Genomic DNA, 16,120 nt, shown 5'->3' with positions numbered 1-16,120 from the left:
GGTTCCTTTTAAATATGTCAGAATTAGGCTCACTAATAATTACAACACTTCCTTTGTCTCTACTTTTCTCAGTTCTCCATGTTCCTCAAGTCGGTAACATTAGGATAATTATTTCAGAGAGAGGGATTTAGGATACTCAGAAGGCATCCTAGCCAGAGTCGAACCACAAACCCTTAGGGCTTCCAACTTTAGAACTCAGGCTGCGGCTGCTGCTTCCTGGTTTGTTGATTAAGATGCATGAATGATAGTTTTTTATAGATTTTATGACTTCTTCATAAGTACCAGTCATTTTAAATTCAAAAAATCCTTTCTAATTTCGGTAGTCAACTGAATGCCTTGGACATTCTTGCTGGAGAATTAGTACCTCTTGGTGGATGGCCTTCACACCAGACTGTTACATCTATTAATAGTCATGTGTGGATCTTTTTCTGGCCAGAAGCAAGTAAATGCTCCAGGTTTAATTTGTAATATACAAGAATGGATACCTGTTCATGTGGACAATAAAATATTTTTAAAATTTTGAAACTCTGAGACTTTTTAATATCTGCTACTGACCTACTATGTCTTATCCTTCGAGTTTCCTTACAAACAATTTTACTGAGTCCTAGAAAAGAAGCGCTAAAGCTGAATGGCTGGAGATATCAGAGTATGAATTAGAATCAAAGATTTGCTATTTATTGGGTTCTTCAGAGAAGCTTAAAAACTTCTGGGAATTGGGTCATGTCCTAAAGAAGAGTGGCTTAAGTCAATGTTTACAGTGTTTCTTTATGTGTGTGTCAATTTGATCCTCTGAACCACCAATGTTTTGTAGCTGGGTTCCCCTTATGATTATGTCACATGCTCAATGTCGTTTTATATTATTGACATTTCCCATGCATATTTCAACCTGACACAGGCCTCCTTTCCCAGTTACATTACAAACTTCTAAAAGGCAGAGACTGTAACTCCTCTTTATTTCCTTGTAATACCTGCTCCAGTACTTTGCATCAAGTAGGTGCTAGAGAGGGGCACCTGGGTGGCTCAGTGGGTTAAGCTTATGACTTCGGCTCAGGTCGAGATCTCATGGTTCATGAGTTGAGCACTGCTTCATGCTGTCTGCTGTCAGTGCAGAGCCTGCTTTAGATCCTGCCTCCCTCTCCCTCTGCCCTTCCCCAGCTCATGCTTTCTCTCTGTCTCAAAAATACATAAAAACATTAAAAAAATATTTTTTAAAAGTAGATGCTAGATAGATGTATGATCACTGATGAAACCAGCAGAAACCATAAATGTGGAGGAGTTGACCAAGTAAGGGGAGAGATGAGCAGAGCCATGAGCTCAGCGCTCAGAAGCTGCCAACACATTGGCTACACATCATGAGTCACACCAAAGAAAGGGTGACCCTACTTCCCCACTTGAAGAAAAGAGCTTGGTCCTGGCCATTTGGAGCTTATCTCCCACCTGTTCTAACTTCATCTGAGAGATCTGGTTGACCATCATACTGTTGTGCTCCTCAACCTCTCCTCCTGCCTCTTCACTTACATTCCTGAACTAACAGAGAAGCAAAGTAACTAAAAGGAAATATACAAACATGGCCATCACATACACAATAGGCATTACTGTCAGAAAGGACATGTGGAATCCAAAGGGGCCCCAACCTAAAGCCCAGAACCCAATAAATAGCAAATCTTTGATTCTAATTCATACTCTGATATCTCCAGCCATTCAGCTTTAGGGCTTCTTTTCTGGGACTCAGTAAAATTGTTTGTAACTCAAAGGATAAGACACAGTAGGTCAAGATGTTGACACTCTTCTGAATTGAGGTTTGGACGAGAAAAACCTGAGGGAGCCCAGTCCTTTCAAGGATGCCCTAAGAGCTAAAGGCCAATCCCTTATTTGGCCTGATTTTTAAAAGATCTGAACAATAAATTAGTTTCAAGACTAACCCTAGATTTAATTCTATCATAGAGTTGGACCAGTGAACCTAGTTTTGGTCTAATATTCCCAGCTGCACCCACCAGAAATAATTGATCTAAAATATTTATTCAGGGATTATTCTGTCCAAAACATGAACGAAGTGGATACAAAGATGACAGACACAGGTGTATAGACCCACTCAGATGCTGTCCAGTGGAGATCAAACACATTCCTTGCAAATTATAAGACAATGTAAAACGGGGCTAACGCCATACAAAAGGGGCATGAGGAAAGTCCTGTGAGAATTCAGAAGAAGTAGAATTCTCTTCTACCTCATGACAATCAGGAAAAGTTTCAAGCCAGCATATCATAGAAATTGGTGGGTTTGGGCCAGAGCTAAACCTGTGTGCAGAAAGACAGTGCTCGGAGATGCAGCTGAAAAGTATTCTTACGGGTCTTTAAATTCTTCAAGGGGCAATAGAGGACCTTACTTTTTTTTTTAACTTTTCGAAATTTTTTTTTATTTTCTGTTAACCTTATTTCTATTTTGTTTGCCTTTGTGGAGGAGCAGCTTAAGACCACTCTGTGGTTGTTCCTACCAATTCAGTGCCCGGAACAGTGGGAGCTGCACACCGGTCTGCATGGCAGGCTGAGAGCACCAGGCTTTAGGAGGGAACTGAACAGGCACAGAGGGCACCTGCTATGCCTGCAGACCAGTCTGAGACTTCAGGTTGAGTAGCAGTGACCTCACTGGAGCTGGAGCAGTCCATCCACCCTGAAATTCCTCCTTGGTCACAGCCTTTTCCTTTTCAACCTCTTTAGGTTCTCTGTAGAAGCAGAGATCAGGCGTGATCTCCCATGGGTGTTCACGGGAAATGGCGTCACGCACGTGCAGAACTTCCTGGACCACCGTCCACCACGTCAGACCCACTGAGCGAGCTCCCTTGTTGTTGCAAGGCGCGGCAATGTCCACACGGCGCAGAGGAGAGTTTGTGTTACACAGAGTGATGGCAGGGGGGTTACCAGAAGACGCCTCTGTGGGAGGGTGGTGGTCAGCCCTGGGATCCTAACCACCCCAAGTCTCAGCTCCCGGAAGGCTGCCTGGATCCGGTTAGTGAAGGTTCCAGGAGTGAAGTGGCCGGCAGTGGGACTGGCTCCAGTAGCAGCCGCAAACTTCAGCCCAGCTAGCTGGCCAGGATTCCTGGGTGATAGGACACTGACGTGAGCCATTTTCAACCGCAACAATGGCACAAGCTGCCAGCAGAAGCTTCTCCCAGGTTCTCCTCAGATGCCGTCACATTTCCTTTTATAGATGTACTGTTCCATCTGGAAGTCAAGGTTTGTGCCACCTAAGTGGGGTCCTGCTGCAAGGAATTTGAGGACACCCTCCTCCTCCTTCATTTACAGGACATCAAGGGCTCCAGCCATTGTGAACATTTCTCTTTAAGTTATGATGGGAATGCAGAACAACACCATATGGACCCCTCCCTGGGTAGTGTAGAAAGCGGGGACCTTACATTCTTGGCCAAAGAGTTTGGGTTTCTTTCAGTGGACAGAAGGAGCCACTGTAGGTTATGAGCAGAGGAGTGCCATGAACTGTTCCTATGCAGAGATGAACCTAGCAGCAAGGAAGAGAAAGGACCAAGGTGAGGAAAAATGGAGTGTAGACAGAACAAAAGCGATGATGTTCTTGGTGGTGGGAACAGCAGACAGCGAGGACTGGAAGCCCCAAGTCTGGCTGTGGTGGAATCTGGGGAAGAGGAACCAGATGACTTGACATTCTGCTCTGGGATGGCAGGCAATGGAGTAGTATCCTTGACTTCATGACCGAACACAAGTGGGAAGACAAACCAGAGGAGAGAGAACAGTGTTGAGACAAACAGAAAAATTACTTCAGAGTAGCGCATAGTACCTGTGTGGGCTTTTTGTAAAATGTTTCTAAGACCCTCATTACCAGGAAAGGGTACCATGTATTTTTTTTTTAAGAAAATATTTTTTCTTAATCCAAATCTGAGCTCACAAGTCAGCATCTAATTTACTTTTTACCATGGCTTTTCAATACTATTGTCAAGTGAAAGGAGCTTCACATTTAAAATTTATCTTCAACTCTGCTTTTTCACTACCATCCTGTTAGCCCACACCCATGGACAAGTTTTCTCAGGACGGCTCGAACTTTCATTTATTCCTCCTTAAATTTTATTTTAAAAATATCTACAATGTGTTCCCAGTAATTCTGAAGAAAATGTAATTGTGGAGGAAGTTTTACCACAGCTGTCTCCAAGCACTACCTTTCTTCCTCTTAGATATCCAAGCTACTTTCAGTTTGCTTGTTTAGCTCTTCTTCCTCTTCATGGCATCATGTAATTTCTCCCAAATTCCTTCAATACTACATGCCAGGATTTACAAAATTCTTCAAGACTTTTTTCCCCCATGCACTCCAGCCCCGTTTTTCTCAGTCACACTGGATCATGGTGAGCCAGCATGAACTCCAGGCTATGACTTCCCCAGCAGGTATCTCTATGGAATTGAAGAGGACATTAGCCCAAACCTATAAATTCTGGATCTGTTGCTTTGCTTTGGTGGTTCAAGTTCACCCAGCCAAATGCACAAAACCAGGTGGAAAGTAAGCCTCACTGAACAGCCATCAAGAGGAGCAGTGCTATAACCTCAGAAAATGTTTCAGATGTTTGTTTAATTTCTACCAATAGTTGTCACCCATTACGCCCTGCCCATTGGGCTATTTTTCTGTGACAAATCTCCAGAACTTCTCCTTTCAGAAACTCTTTTTGTACCCATCCTGACTCCTCTTCCCTTGATAAATGATATGCATAGACATATGTATATATATACATAAATACCTGTTTTCTTCATGTATGGCAGTAACTCCACTGTCAATCACCATTACCTGTACATGTAACCCACTAAACTGCACTCTCCATTTTGGAAACTCCGGTTCCCTGAAAATTTCCTCTGCTCCACAATTATTTCTGTGTCTTGGAGTCATCAAGAACAACTCATCACAGATATTTTCTCTTCCCCTGCTCAGGCAGCATTAGTCTCTTTGCTTTTGTGGTGTGAATGTCCCAGTATGTAGCTCAAAGCTGCATATTTTGGGGTAGGGTGTCCTGAACTTCTACAGTCATACTTCAGGGTGGCATATTCTTTATTCCTTCAGGTACATTGCACCTGAGCTACAGGCACTTGAAAACCAGCGAATGCACGCAAGGGCTTTTTCTGAACCGCCCCTTCTTTGCCCTAAAGACACATCTTCCCATAGGAACTAAACTGTCATGAACGCCCTTCCCCAGAGTTTTACCATCTAGGAAAGATTGACCCCTGTCAGAGGAGAGGAGACAAGAAGTGGATACCACACATAAACTTCATCACAAACTATCCTCCCTCCCTCCCATCTATCCTTCTAAGGGCCCACTCATCTTTCCTAAAAATCATTTACTCTCCTCTAAGAGGCCTACATTTCCTTCCCCTTTCCCTATTAAGATGGTATTTATATTGTAGTAATCATTTTGAAATATATATATATGTCAAGTCATTACTCTATACACCTTATATCTATATAGCATGTGTCAATTATATCTCAATAAAACTGAAAGAAAAAAATAAACATAATAATAATAATGAATTTTTTAAGTAGATGGTTTTTAATCCTGAATCCCAAGCCACCTTGCAAGTTATTCATTTTTCCCTGGTTATCTCCCATGTATACATGAAGTATACATGTTAGTAAACTTCAGTTTGTTTTTCTCTTGTTAATCTCTTTTGTTACAGGGGTCTCAGCTAAGAACTCAGAAGGGTAGAGGGAAAATTAGCTTTCCTCCCCTGCATAGCAAAGCCACGTGTTGTGTCAACCAATGTAGCTGACACTGGATATGACTTCTACCCCCACATGACAGTAAGGGCACCAATTCCCAAGGCTTCCAAAGCTTTGGATGCCCCTCCTTGGCCACTGGTGAGGCCTTCTCCTCTGTCTCCTCCTGCTGCTGTGCCAGAAATCAGTTGCACTGGGGACCACTGCCAGAACCCAAGGCACCACTGAGGCACAGGAGCTACCAGAGTGCCCAAACTCCCAATACTCCAGTCACTCCACATTCCAGGTGCCCAGGCCTCTCCGCCCCTTTGTTATTGTGTGAGCTGCTCTCAAAACAATGCAACTCTGTACTCTCAATGTTTCAAAGAGAGTTTGTGTAGAAACAGCTCTTCCTTTCTTTGTTATACCAAAAGCTCTCCCCACCCCCACCCAGGGATTAAGACACAAGTCCTTTGGGGGTTGGGTGAGGGGACTAAAAGACAGAAACAGCTACACTTGAAATAGTCCTTTTTCTTTGATGCCTGAGGCGTAGCTACCTGACCAGCCTGGGGCCTGCTTGAATCTCTACTCCCTTCAATAATTTATTTTCTGTGAGGTTCAGTTCCTTCCAATTGGTCCTGACATTTCTGAATCCCAAGAAAAGATCCCCTTCATCTCAAACTGTTTTCCCTGCCACCTGACCCCCTCCACTCCCAAGGCAAGAGAAGGGGATCCAGTGAAATTACCTGTAAAGTAGTGGGTGCCTGTTAGAAGGGAAATGGGTGTGCATTTGCTGAGCTGAAAAATCAGCAGAGTGACCTAATGCTTCCATCAGAGCAAAGGAAACTGTGGTAAATTTGAGGATGAGCTTTACAGGAGTCCCTTAGCATTTGGAAACAGAACTAAATTTAGAAAGGAAAGCCTGCTTTGCATCCAGAGATTTCCAAAGATGAGAGGCTTTGGGGTGCTACCTGCAACAATAGGATGAGATGGAACCATGGTGACAGTAATGAGTGTGGAAGAAGATACAGCCCTGACCCCACTCCAGATCCCTGTAGCCTTTCAAAGGGCAAGGAAGAGGACCTTGGCAGCTTCTGGAACCTCACAGGAAGGAGTCGTAGGGAAGAGAGGGAGCACAAGCCATGGAGGTGCCCTGAAGGACCTGGATGTAGGGATTTCCCACCCAGAAAGATGCTTAAGGGTGTGGACCACTGTCAAAGACCAAAGAAAGATACACCTGGCCCCTCAGCACTAGACAGGGATGGAATGTGACTTCATTGTCCAGAGACCACCCTAGTGACTAAAGCCACCACCAGCGTAGAAAGCCAGCTGAGCCAGAGTAAGACCAGGGCAGCCTCCTTCCTCAGACAGAGTCAGGCAGTGGGAGCAAACCCAGCCTTCACTCCATTTCTCTTCCCCAATATATGGGAGAAGCTAAAGCCTAGAAAAGAGCAGAGGGCCTGGAACCAGATCAGTGGCTCATGTGCATGCATATGTGAACACACCCCCAACATACAAGATTCAGAGGAGGAATGAGAAAGAATGAGAAAGTAGACCTGCCCCCCCCCCACCACCCTGCCACTTCTCCAAGTCCCCTGATCCAAAGCCTGGCTGGATGCTCAGACATTCAAACTGACTATAGTATGCAGCTTTACATTAGATTAGGCTGTCCTGAGCTTAAATAACTGAAAATGACTGGGAAGTTATCAAATCTGTTCAAGACGTTTTTATGGGCTCTGCACCAAAGAGAAGCCTAGATCCAGCACTGCACAGTTGGGGGCAGTGAATGGGGGAAAAGATGGTACCTACCAAGTTCATACTGATCAATAAGCAAGTTACATTTGCGATGTTCTCTCTTAAGCACACAGAAAATCTAACACCTTCCTCCAAATCTCCTTTCCAGGGCTCGAAGTTGTCCAGGAGAGAGATTAGAAGGAAATGCAGTCGTATTTCAAGAAATTTCCTTAAAACTCTCAGATTGATTTGGGTACCTTTTATAGCCACAAACTTCCCAGGATTATATGTTGCCTTTGCTCTCATCTCTGTTCCTCCTAAATTGAAGCTCTGGAAGTTGGGATGAAAGCCATGAATATAGAGAAAATATAAATTGTGCAAATTAATCTTATTCCTTCTTCCTCCCACTTTAACCCCTGCTCCTGCCTCTGCCTAAAAAAGACATTTGGAACATCTACTCAGCAATGAACAGACCTTTGTGCATTGAGTACGCTCTTGTAGCAAGCGTGATCTGCTTGACCAACTTGAGATACAAATCAAATCCCAACTCTAATTAACCTCCCAAAGCCTCATCTATCTTTTTTTTTTCCTCCAGGAATTCTAAAATCTTCCTCTTGGGAGATTCTTGGAAACCTCAGAGATTCACTTAATCCACAGGAAGTGAGTGCAATGGAAAGCGAGAGTCCCCACCAGTACCATGCTTCTGCCTGCCATGCAATGTCACTGTTGAACACTGGTCCTGCACAGTCCAGCGCCCACAATGGCTTACTGCGCAAGTAATGGCTCCGAGTTAGCCCCCTATAACTTTACTTTATAACCAGCTCTCTGGCTTCAGACTCACATGCTAAAGCACTGTTCTCCAAAGCAAGAATCAAGCCAGTAGGCTTCCAGCCTCAGCTACATTGTGCCTCAGCCTTCTCCCAAACTGCTTTGGACCTTTGTGATGAGTCTAGGGTACCTAATGCAAACTGGTCCACCAGACTCTAAGAGCTGTATGCCTTGTTAAGCCAAACAAAAGATTCTGGTACACCCTTCAAAAAGGCCTTGCATTAAGCATACTAGAGATTTTCACTCAAATGACTTTTTTCTGAAGAAAGATCTACTCCAAAATTTTTTGCCATATCCACCTACACCGTGAATTACTGAAATTTCTCTTGCTAAAAACAATTTTACCAGGCACCCTGTTGTGTATTTCAACTCTTAATAAATTTCGTACTACTCAGGAACTTTGGTGGTGGCATTGAGGTTTAACTCTGAAATGACCAACATATTCTTCCTTGGCTGAACCAAATAATAATTTGGTGCCAGATTATTGAATTGTAACCCGACATACCCCCTCAATCCACTCTCCCTCCCTCCTCTTTGTTCCCAAGAACACTTTTCCTCACTTTACAGTTGGGTTTGGCCCATGAGAGGCATCTGCAAAAGATGAGAGGTAGGCCGTGACCACAACAGACCCCTTCTCCAGTTGGGTGGCCCCATCCATATTCCACCCTTCCCAGCTTCCAGTGCCCATGCTTCCTCCTCTTCCACCACTCCCAGGACACTGCACTATTCCTTGTTTATTTCTCTAATCCTGCCCGTGACTTGAAAAATGTCCCTCTACAAGATTATCTTAAGATTTCCAAATTTGCGGGTGCCATCTAGTTTCTGCTCAAACCATGATTGATACATCAAGACTAAAATGAGTAGTCTCTCTAATTTAAGGAAACCATGCTTCTGATTACTGCAACTTTGTATACAAAACACTCCCCTGTGGCCAGATTCAAGAGACTCTCAACCATAGCAATATCCCTAGGCCACAACTTAAAATAGTAGACCCTCTTCTAATACCAAGGTTGTTCTTGTGGAACCTTAGGGTCAACAATTTCTGCTGAACAATACTCTGCAGCTCTGGGCCAATGGCAAACTGATTTTCAGTGAATTGGCCTTTAAGCATAATGCTCATTTGGTAAAATGACTTTGGCAACTTGATTTTTGGTAAAGTGATTTGCTTTCGCACTCGATGCTTCCCTTGTACCACCAGTGAGTTTCCTTGCTGTTTTGGTTTTGAACCTAATGTCTCTCCTACTACACTGTAGGATCCTTTCAGAGGGAGAATCATGTGCTATTCATCTTTGTGTTTTCCCCAGCCCTCTCTTAGGGCCTGATATGGTGTTATGCACAAATAGCTAGTCAGTAAATGTTGGTGAAAGAAAGCGAGTGAACAGAAGACACAGTGAAACACTGAAGCAAACCAGAGAATCTATCAGAGATACACAAACTGTTATACATGGACAGAGATGGTTCCTATCTCAGTGTGAAACAGTCACTGAGAGAGAAATGAAGGAGGTGGGGGAAGAGAGGGATGGAAGGAAGGTGTCAGAAGAGGAAGGATGGAAAAGAAGAGGGAAGGGAAAATTAAGAAAAGGAAGACAAAGAGGGAAACATCCTTTTATAAATCTATCCTTTTTTAAAGATGCTTTTAAATGCTTATTTACTTATTTATTTTTAAGACACACAGAGAAAGAGCACAAGCAGGAGAGGGGCAGAGAGACGGAGGGAAACACAGATTCTGAAGCAGGCTCCAGGCTCCAAGCTGTGAGCACAGAGCCTGATGCAGGGTGTGAACTCACAAACTGTGAAACCATGATCTGAGCTGATGTCGGATGCTTAATTGACTGACCCACCCAGGTACCCCTTTTAAGATTTTTTTAAAGTAATCTTCACACCCAACATGGGGCTCAGACTCACAACCCTGAGATCAAGAATCACATGTTACACCAACTGAGCCAGCTAGGTATCCCTGTAAATCTATCTCAAGTAAAAAAAAAAAAAAAAATAGAGATCTCTATAATCAATGACTTACATAAGCAAGTGCATAACTGAAAGGATTTTGCCACTAAGGCATCCTGCATGTCTCTAATAAAGCCTTTAAAAAATTGCGAGTAATTACATAAATAATGTCCAACATATATCTTCTTGAACAGTATTTCCAAATTTTGATTTGAAACCACACGGATTGTTTTAACTCTCCTCAGAAAAAAAAACCTCTCTTGAAATTTAAAACTCAAACCAGAAGCCTGACCAGGATCCAAATGTGAATATGGTGGAACTGTCTCTGATTTCTAAAATAGGACCAGAGAAATTACTTTCCCGGCAGTATTTTTAGCAGTGTGAGGGAAGGCGCTCCCTGTGCTGTTTCTTGGCAGGTTCACAGTCTGCCACTCCTGAGCCTGTCCCCTAAATCCTCCTGCACCAGGCAGCATCCACACCCCTGCCTTGGAGCCTCCGGAGTGGCCCGCACAGATTACGGCAGTTCCTTTGCCTGAAGTGAGACATCTAAGACAGTGAGAGCTTATCTCCCTGACAACTAAGCTGAGAATAAGAGTTCATTTATCGCTCAGGTACGAAGTTCCAGAAACGGTGCAATTTAAAGAGAAGCTAATTGCTGTTTATTTAGAGTAGATCCTCTGTGTAGTTAATCGATCCTTTGGAGAAGTAGATGTAATTCTCCACAGATAAGGAAAACAGAGGTGTGGAAAGGAAGAATAGCCTGTCACATGTTCCTCAGCCAGTTAATCATAAAAGCGACATGAAATTAATAACCAGCATTTGTGTGGTACTATTGCTTACCATGCGCTTCTACTACTGGTCCTCACAGCAAACCCAAAAGACAGCTTGAGTAAGTTTTATCATTTTTCCCATGCCACAGAAGGGAAAACTGAGGCTCAGAGAAGGAAAGTAAATTCTTTCCATCCGTACATCTCTAAAGGAGTAGAACCAAGGGTTGGGGCTGTGACTTCTGACTTCCCTGAGCCAGTGCGGTGGTGCTGCCCAATGGCTCTGGCACGATAGGCCGCACACTCGGGGTGATGGGGACTTCCCTGCAGCGAGCATCAAAGAAGCAAACTGCCCAAGCCAGGGCGGCCTGGCGAGGATGCCAGACTGGCAGAACAGTGAAGGTTATGTCTGTATCTAGATGATCCCTAGATAACAATGTGGCTCATCTGAGAAAACAAAAAACAAGGGGCAAATGGGGCAGGTAATCCTTGACCACAAATGGCATCTGGCTTATAGAAACCACTTCCTTGCAGAGCATGACTCAGGAAAGCCGGGTGACCATATGTCCCATTTCTCTGGGACAGTCATGATCTAGGCTGTTGTCCTGATAGAAGCAGGCATAGTGCCCTCCTGCTTGCAAAAGCATCCTGGCTTGCACAGTAATCATATAGTCCCCCTACACACAGGGATTTGTATTTCATAACTTTCTAAAGCAAAATGCTTCTCCTACCCTCTTTGATACTCCAAAACATAACTGCAATGCCAATTTTGATCAAACAGGTGCATCACAACATACTAATGTCAGGAACCCAAGGCAGAGTTCAGAGCAGAAACCAGACTGAACCAATTTATGTGGAATTTGCACTTTCTCAACCCTTTCAAGTTGGTTTTAAAAAAAAGAAAAACAGTAAATCCTACGTGTTCCCCAGGTTCACTGTAAATGAAGCTCCCTAGAAATTTTCCCACCGCAAGCATCATTGCTAAGAGACAGCCAGAAAATATCTTAGTGCTGGAGCTCTTTGTTGCTATAATAATGAGCCTATATTTGGAGGAAAAGAAGCAACTTCACTTTTTAAAAAAAAAACCACACAGATACAAAATATAATCTAAGACAATACTTGGAAATTTTAAATCCTCAAAAAAAATACTCAATGTCATTTTCTCTAGCACTACAATGACACAAAGGAGGAGATATCACAGGTGTTCAATTACTTTCTATCTACTTTCAGACATGGCAACTTGTCCTTGGTCATTTTACAATCAGCCCACGGGTTTACAGTTTCCTAAGCAGCCTTTCTGTCTTCTAATTGCCTTTAAAAGAACCAACAGTAAAAGCTAGAAGCATTTCCATGCCCCTGGGCTTCACCCCAAGACAGCACATCACATACTTACCTGCATCAGCAGATCAGATTACATGTGCCTGAGAGAGCCCCTGCCTGATCTCCAGTTCTTCAAGGATCCATTACTGTGTTTTCCAGGCACCTATGGGACTCCGCCCTCCTATTTCTCACTTACTGGCTTCAAAGGCGACTCTCAGTGTCATCAAGATTAAACCAGATCTTAGGGAGGCAACATAATGCCATACTTAAGAGCTTGAGCTTGAGTCCAAGACTGGAGTCCAAATCCCAGCTCTGTCATTTACAAGCCATGTGACTTTGGCTAGTTTATTTACGTCTTCATCTGGAAAATGGGGATGATGGTGCTGCACAGCTCACAGGGTTTCTGAGGAGATGCAGTGAAATAATTGATACAATGCCTGGTACATAGTATGTGCTCAAAAAGTATCCATGTCCATTCTTAGAAACTGAACATGGCCTAACATTTCAGTTGACTTAAAATCATTGTGGTAAGGGAGAAGGTGGCTTTCATAAAAAGGTGGCAGAATTTAGAATCGGAAAACTTGAATTCTAGTCCTGGTTTCCTCACTTAGTGGCTTATAGGGCTTTGGATTAGTTTCTTTGAACTGCAACCCTTCCCCCCTGCCAGCCTTATAAAATGATGATAAATACATCCTAGAGTCATTGAGAGGATCCAATAAAATAACATAAGGAAAATTTTTTTTTGTAAATCCAACATCTTTAAAATTATTATTATTACTCAAAATGAGACTAAGAACATAATGTAATGTAATTAAATGTAACGTAATGAAAATGTCCGGTCTCTTAGCCAGACAGTTCCACATACGAGGATCTCAGGACCGAGCTGGAGGGCTATGGGGAGCCCCATACCCTGGACCACACCAGCCTGGCTGCTCCGTTTCCTATTCTGGCAGCTTTCGCAGGAGACTGTGAAACAGCAGTTTCACAGGAGACTGCAACATGGGAGTTCTCTTCTTGCCATGTACAATGTTCCACCAACTCCCCAAAAAGGAAAATGATGTGTAGAAGGGCAGGCTGGTGTGATGTGTCCTTCTATGCCCACAAGTCCAAACAAGAAGCAACAGATGACACCGTGCCCAATCTCTAAGAAACACTCTTGGTAATATGGAAAAAAAATGGGAACCCGCCTAGCTCACTGGGAAATTTCTAATCACAACTTTGTCATATGTGCTTTCCTGGGGTGAGGGAAGAAAGACGTAGAGGAGGACAATTGTTGGTATCCTTACACAAGGCCTAAAAGGAGGGCCTAAGTAAGAAATGACCTCTACAGCAGCAAGATAGGACATTCAAAAAAAAGCAATCACCCCAAAGAGAAGCTTTTAAATTAGCATTTTAAAATTTGTGAAGTATTTTTATATGTTACCTTAGGGAAGCCTCTTGTTATAGTATTTCCCTTCTTCCAAGCAACATCGGACACCCGTAGACACTTGCATTATTTTGTAAACAGGATCCCAAAGCACCAGAAAGATGAGACTATGACAGCACACTCGTCCCTTGGCCATGCCCACCTGGTAGTTCTAAGCCCAGGTCTACGTAATCAACAAAAGAACATATGGATCTGCTATAGTTTGTGAAGAATCATGTTAAGTTCAGTGCACCTGTATTCTCCAGACGACTGGTTTTGCAGAACGTGTCAATTCTCACCTCTAGCTCTTCTATACCCATGAAAAGCAAGGAACAGAGCTGAAGGATTCCATTTGGCTGTTCAATTTGAGAATTAGGAGATTTATACAAAGTTAAAGTTGACCCTACTGTCACTGAGTATATAATTTGAGCCATTTCTCTAGTAATGGAAATGGAGCCATACTGAACCACCCTCAGACTCTCACTCCGGCTCTTAGGGTGAGCAGATAATGAGACTTAACAGTGCAATCAAAGGCTTGGAAAGAATGACCACCCCACAGACAATTACCCGCACACCCTTGGTATCTTGAGCTCAGTGCTACAATGCCATGAGCAATTCATTTCAGGAAAAACAGCAAAAGGAACTGTGCTGCCTAGGAGGTAGCTGCATTGTTATTGTGGTGAACGAAATACACAAACTCCTGGAGCAGGAGACTTGGGTTCAGATCTCAGCTTCTCTAGTTACTGATCACTTGGCCTCAGGTATGTTGTTTTACCACTCTGACTTAGCTTCTCATTTGTGAAATGTGGATAATAATAGTATCTACCTCACAGGTTTAGCATAGAATTAAATAAATTAATATTTCTAAAACAAAGAGAAAGTGTCAGGTGTACAATAAGCATCCAATAAATGTTGGCTACCATTATTTGAGTTTGAAGGTGATAATACTAATGTAAGCACTGCAAGATTCTATTTTGTCACTGACGATGGTAACAAAGACCAAACATCTGCTTTTCTTATAACAGCCTTCTGTGGTTCCATCCATTAGGAATTCAACAGAGCCCTTTCCCAGGTTATATGTTCAGCCTCCTTCATCCTAATCTAAATAGTTATGTACATATAGTATACAATTTAGTTGATGGGTAAACTATGTGCTAAATGTTCACTGAGCTGCCAGCTACAGGTGTGAGAGCACTGCCCTTCCAGACAACTTAGACACCATTGATACTTCATTGTCATTCTCAGAGCACCGCCTGCTATGTAATCAGTGCAACAACCTACATGTCATGCCAACTCTGGAGGCAATGCTTTGCCTAAGGCTTTGGTTAGCAGCCTCCATGTGGGAGTTCGCCCACCCAAGAAACATGTAACAAGGCAAGCAGAGCAAGGGGGAACTGGGCAAGAAGGCATCAGGGTCAAAGGCATTGCCTCAAATTCTCTAGATGGTACAGAAAAGCAGTAAGTAAGCAGTGATTAATTTCCACAAGGAGGATCCTTGCAAGATAATGAACTGAATTGCCATAAAGTCCGTCAGAATTTGTGTTTCATCTTCCTTTGAGCTCTGTGCACAATAGATCCCATTCCCTAATTGCTGGGTATTGCTTCAAATTCAAGAAACACACTATGTTCTGTTTTTATGGTAATTGATGGTCTTGTTGAGAAAATGTACAACTCTATCAGTTGCTGAACCAATTGTTCAATTAAGTTGTCTCTGCATTTCCCAGGCCAGTTGTTAAAGGAAGCAAGCAACCTCCTTGCTTTCACAGTAGGGACTTCTTTTTCCCTCCACAACAGCTGCCTCATGTGCTATAACTAAAGATCCCATACCACAATTGAAAAGAAGAACATGATCTCTAGTTCATTTATTCCTACAGAATAGGATTCTCTATAGTAAATTATAAACCCAACACTTAATAGAGGTCAGAATACAATTAAGTTTTTAATACATGCATCTGCATATGTGATGAAAGCCAAGCAGCTGCCTTCTACTCAGGGCTTAGGGGAAAATGGAAAGGCATTTGAAAATGAAGGGAGACGTATGCATGGAAAGTGGATTTTATGGCTGTGAGGCCAAGAAGCTGGACATCTGATTGACCTAGTACCTCTGCCCACACAGCTTCACAAGGAATCCATGGTGCACAGGTAGACACAGCTCTCCTGATCCCAAGATGGTAGCTAAGAGAGATCGCCTCACATTTCAGGTGGTAAGAGGGCTGGAAGAAATTTGAAAAACTCTTCCTCTGACTCCAAACCCTCTAAAAAGAGTTGGAGGATCTCAGTGCCATGGCATAGACCCCCACCAACGGAGGCATACAGGGCAGTTTTCCTGATTCTATAAATAGAATTTTAAGAAACACACAGCTCTGTGGGGCACCTGGGTGGCTCAGTTGGTTAAGCATCTGACTCTTGATTTCAGCTCAG

The 16,120-nt window shown here is 43.2% G+C and overlaps 1 pseudogene; it reads right to left on the bottom strand.

Moving 5' to 3' along the window:
• Window positions 1–2,096: 2,096 nt before the first annotated feature.
• LOC122211226 lies at window positions 2,097–3,321 on the bottom strand (annotated as a pseudogene).
• Window positions 3,322–16,120: the final 12,799 nt, after the last annotated feature.

The sequence above is a fragment of the Panthera leo genome, chromosome F2 (assembly GCF_018350215.1).
Source record: "Panthera leo isolate Ple1 chromosome F2, P.leo_Ple1_pat1.1, whole genome shotgun sequence".
NCBI classification, from domain to species: Eukaryota; Metazoa; Chordata; class Mammalia; order Carnivora; family Felidae; genus Panthera; species Panthera leo.
Note: the sequence above shows the minus strand (reverse complement) of the source record. Positions and strands in the feature narration are given on the sequence as shown.